This window comes from Narcine bancroftii, chromosome 10 (assembly GCF_036971445.1).
Source record: "Narcine bancroftii isolate sNarBan1 chromosome 10, sNarBan1.hap1, whole genome shotgun sequence".
In the NCBI taxonomy this organism is placed as follows: Eukaryota; Metazoa; Chordata; class Chondrichthyes; order Torpediniformes; family Narcinidae; genus Narcine; species Narcine bancroftii.
This window is the reverse complement of record NC_091478.1, coordinates 11,636,277-11,641,354: the sequence shown is the minus strand read 5'-3', so window position 1 is coordinate 11,641,354 and position 5,078 is coordinate 11,636,277. Positions and strand designations below refer to the sequence as shown.

Here is a 5,078-nt window from a genome sequence, read left to right as displayed (position 1 = left end):
TGTCTGTGAGTTCAGACTCAACCAGTAGTCTGTGTCTCCAGATGGCCATTCCCTAAGGCATACCTGCAGGCCGGACTGAATGAAAGAATTGCAGCATCTTCCGTTCTTGTGTGCCACACCTTGCAGCCTCGTTGACTGCGTGACCAGGCTTCTTCTTCCCCAGTCTGCTCCTACCAAAAATATCATTACTGAAGGCTGAATTTGAACTTCCAGCTGATTGCATCCATTCTGTTAAGGATGTGTGCCAGTTACCAAAGGGTCTTCAGAAATGGTCACTCTCACAGCTCTTCTTGTCTCAACAACTCTCAACTCTATTTGCACTATTTTTCCTTTCTATAATTGTTCCACTGAAGTGACAACTATCAACTAAGGGAACACATGGTGGGGGGGGGGGGGGGGGGTGTGGTGTGGGGTAAAGTTATCCTACAATACTTTTGTGTTTCTGGTTCTCGTAAAAGGTATTGAGCACTAAATGAAATACTCAAGCGCAGCAGTTGCTCTCAGTAAGAGACTGTGGGAATGGTCAGTGCAAGTTGGGACTGGTCCAAATACGTTACAATCTGATCCTACTGGCGTCATCTAGCTACATAGTAAGCTCAAAAAAACTCATCGTTGCATTTGCAAATTTAAGATTAAATATGAGGCATACTACATTATCAGTAAGATATTGACTTTTTTTCCCTCTCTTACAAACATTCTTTTCAAATGAAGTACTCTCACAGGGCTGAAAGAAAAAAACATAGAATAATAGTGTTACCAAATCCTTTTTACTATTAAAATTAAATGTGGCAAATATTAAACAAGGAACTTAGCAAGGTATTTAAAAGGTCAAATGGTTGTCAAAAGCAATTTGTCTTGATTGATGTTTCGGCCTGTAAGTATCTCTCCAATGCACAAAGAATCTTTATGTTCGGAAAGGTGTGTATACCCAACGGCAGAGATTAACAGGAAAGAACCCGACTTACTGTCTGCACATTGCTTGGTCTCTGAGCCTTGGCATGTGCCTGAAGGTGAAGCTTTGCAAAAGCAGAAAGAAACATTTCAGAGCTGGAACATCTCAACGTCCGAAGGTTAATCTCATATTTTTAACAAATCTTCATAACCATTTTTGCTCATCTCTCTTCTGAAAATTAAATATATAGATGCAAGTCACAAATATTTTTATGTATTGAATGAATGCAGTCAATAAAAACGTGGATTTTCAAAGCAAATTCTTGTCTATGAGTTGTGATAGCAGTAACACACTAGTCCAAGTTAAAGCTCAACTTAATTCTGCAGGAACAAAAAGTCTATTTTCTGGATTTCATGTGAAATAAACTGGGTTAATCTCCATCCAGTTGCTATTTAAGAGAGGGAGAATTATATTCAATTTGCATCAAATGCACCTGACTACAGTATGATCTTCTGGAGGTTCGAGTCAGATCAGGTTTGTGAGAGAGTGATGAATAGTGATTTCCTTTGGGGAACATTGCCAGGAACCTCTTATATTGAGTGGCCAGAAGCAGAAATTGTATTTTCTCTCTGCACTGGTAGGCATCACATGAAAGAAAGAAATTTTAATAATTTAAAAATCTAGACATACAGGACATTTCAGCCCATGAATCTGGGCCAGCCAATTTACACCCAATTAATCTACACCCCCGGTATGTTTCGAACGGTGGGAGGAAACCAGAGCTCCCGGAGAAAACCCACGCAGGCACGTACAAACTCCTTACTAACAGTGTAGGATTTGAACCCTGGTCCCAATTGCTGGTGCTGTAAAGGCGCTGCGCCAACCGTGTCACCCATCTGCGACTATAAATGGCAAGCTTCAGGGAAAAAAAGTAAGCGTTGCTTTGGGAAGTGGAAAACAGACTGCAGAGAACATGTCGGCAAATTTTCTCTTCTTAGATTTTGTGCGATAATTCCTGCTTTATGTCCTATTCCACTGCAGAGTTTCATCTTTTGTCAATTTTTCGTTGTTTTGGGACTAGCTTCTCGTGAAAAAGGATGAGTACAAAATTTGAAAGGGAAGAAATGAAAAATTTCTCTAAGGCACACATAACAAAAGTGGTTGATGTGTGCTCGCTTCGGCAGCACATATACTAAAATTGGAACGATACAGAGAAGATTAGCATGGCCCTGCGCAAGGATGTTATTAAAAAATTTTTTAAAAAGTGGTTGATGTAAATGCAAATCAGTAGAGACATTTTCTTTGCTTCTTTGCACTAAATGCAAAACATTTATCATTTCCTGGGTTTCAGTTGCATTGATGTAACAACCATTGAATTCCTGAGCCCAGAAACAAATTTCTGACCCTGAAACCTATGAAGAATCTTCCTTTGCTTTGTAATTGACAATAGCACCAAATCCAAACATCTCTAAGTGTTGGGACTTTCCAAAGATCCAATTTGTCATTAAAGAATTTCCACCAGATAATCCCACCGAAATTGGTTAAATATCCCCCCTCATGAAAAGTCAAACCCAATTATCTGGAACTTGAATTCAATAGTCCAGTGCTGAACCTGCAAGAGTATTAAGTGATCTTGATTTGACAGCTGACAGATAGACACCTCACCAGCAAACATGTCTGAGTTTCAACGAAGATGACACATCTGTTATTCTTCAGTTTTGAAGAATCTCTTTTTAAGAGTGAAATTGAAGAACTTCAGTAACAAACTTATAATAACTCCCATGTAACACGTACTTAAAACTGAAAATTTTCCGAGATTTGGCTAAGGAAAATTTTAAAACTGAAAATTTCCTGTTGAGAGAGAAAAAGGGTGTTTCCTCTCGCATTTTCATAAGAACGAGACAATGTTCGAGATAAAGTCTTTAAATTGCAGTGAAAGAGAAAGGTAGAGAAAACAACAAGCCTCCAAAAGGGTATGGGATTTGTAGATTAATTGGTATATTCGGGGCGGCACAAATGAGGCTGTTACGGCACTCTAACTTTTAAAAAAGTTTTTGCCATGTGTTGTCACTGAAATAAACAAAGAGCAAAGTTAAAAAGTTTCAAACACTTACAGCTTCAGTTCCATACTGTACACTTTATGCATATTAATCTCCTTCCAATTTGAACTTGTGAAAATTGTTCCAAAAGAACTCTTAAATAGAAATATCTTGTGCATATCTTTTAAAACTACGGCTATGCACTAACCTGAGCTTTTTATCAGTTTGTATGTCATGATCCTTTTTACCTCATTTCTAATTAATGCACCTGTTATAATTAATGCTTCAATTTCCAATCATTTCGCTGCTGAAATCGCCAAGAGACAATGTATATTGAGGAACTGCAAAGAGAACGCTGCAGTGCAGGGGGAGAAACCAGTCAAGAACAATAACGAAACCGGAGTCAAAAGAGAGACCAGCTACATCAAGAGTGGAATATGGATAATGAGGTCAAAACCGCTGAAATCAAGATGGAGAGGGATGGAGGGGAAAGAGAAAATGGTGAACCAAAGAGGATGCCATCACAACTGTACTTAAGGCTATTTTGCTGTTGCAGTAGAGGAGAAATCCCGATAGAAAGGATTCAAAATTGTAAAGGGAAAGATGGGCTTTTGTTTGGGAGGCAACAAAGTGTTTAAGGAAAAGAAAGAGTTTCTTGGTAGGACATTGGGGACTGTTTATTGGAAAAAAAATTGAAGAGAGAAGAACAAAAATTTTAGAGGAAGGGATGTAACAACCAGTTTTGAAAAGTATGTTATCAGATCCGAGGGAATCATTGGGCACCGTCAGCAAAGTGGGAGTCAATGGAAATGACAATGGGGTAAGGAGGCCTCGTCAAAATGGTGAACTGAATGAGCCATGATAGGAAATAAGAAAATTAAGGGAATTTATTAAAGAACCAAATTTGGAGTGTTGACTGCAGAAAAGATATTAGTGAGATTGGGAGAGGGCAGAGAAGATTTACTGGGATGTTGCCCGGACTTCAGGAGATGGGTTGCGGTGGAGGGGGGGGGAGGGGGGTTAAACAGTTTGGAACTTTTTCCTTGGAGCATGGAAAAATGGGGGGAGATTTGATGGAAGGTTTAAAGTTGTGGGGGTATATATGGAGTGGGTGTGAGTGAGCTCTTTCCACTGAGGCTGGGTGGGGTGCAGATTAAAGGAGAGGGGTTGGGGGTCAGGGGGGAAAATGTTTCTAGGAGGTATTGAGGAGAACTCCTTCACACAGAGAGTGGTGTGGAGGGGGCTGTTAGTTGAAGTGGCGAATGCGGGCAGGTATATCGATAGGAGGGGTATGGAGGGCTATGGATTGAGTGCAGGCCAGAGAGACTATGGTAGAATAATAATTCAGCACAGACTAGAAGGGCTGAAGGACCTGCTTCTGTTCAGTAATGTTTTATTGTTCTAACCAGTGAACATTCATATACAATGATGCAATGTATACAACTGAATGAATAAGTCTGAAGTATTTAGCATGAATTTAAAAATTTACCAAATAATGTTGAAACAGGCCACTCTGCCAAACATGTCTAAGCCAATGTTTATCCCTATTTTACCTTCTTTCATCCCTAACCATCTAATCCAATTAACAAAGTCATCTACATTTTTCTGCTTTGTTTACTTACCTAGATTCCCCTTGGATTTATCTACATCATTCATCCCAACTGCCCAATGAGGTGGTGAGTTCTAAATTCTAGCCAATGGCTGGTTAAATAATATTTTCCTTATTCCCAGTTCAACGTATTATCTTTTGGCCCCTGGACAATGGAAAGAAGATGAGGCTTGTTTTGCTTTCCAAGTTGATTCCAGTTTTGGCTGAGGCAATTCATGTTTAATTTGGTCCAGCTGAATTTTGGAGTATGAGAGTTGTGTGCCAAGAGCACTCACTGAAACCAAAGGAGTGAGAAATAAAAGGCACATGAAGGGAACAAACCGAGTTGGGACAGGAGTAGATGTTTCCACTGGAGAAGGACATACAAGTTATAAGTCAGTCAATGGTCGAGCAAAGGAATGGATGTAGAAATACAGTGGTGGATTAAGGCCAGAGTCTTGAAAGTTGTCAACTTGAAAACAGTTGTCCAAACTGCATAGATCATATTTCAAGAATGAGCTCAGCAGAAGTGCGGTTATACAGGTGGGGAATGTAAGCC

General features: G+C 39.7%; 1 pseudogene; it reads left to right on the top strand.

The window, feature by feature from the left end:
* Positions 1-2,060: 2,060 nt before the first annotated feature.
* LOC138745137 (U6 spliceosomal RNA) lies at positions 2,061-2,151 on the top strand (annotated as a pseudogene).
* The last annotated feature ends 2,927 nt before the right edge of the window (positions 2,152-5,078 follow it).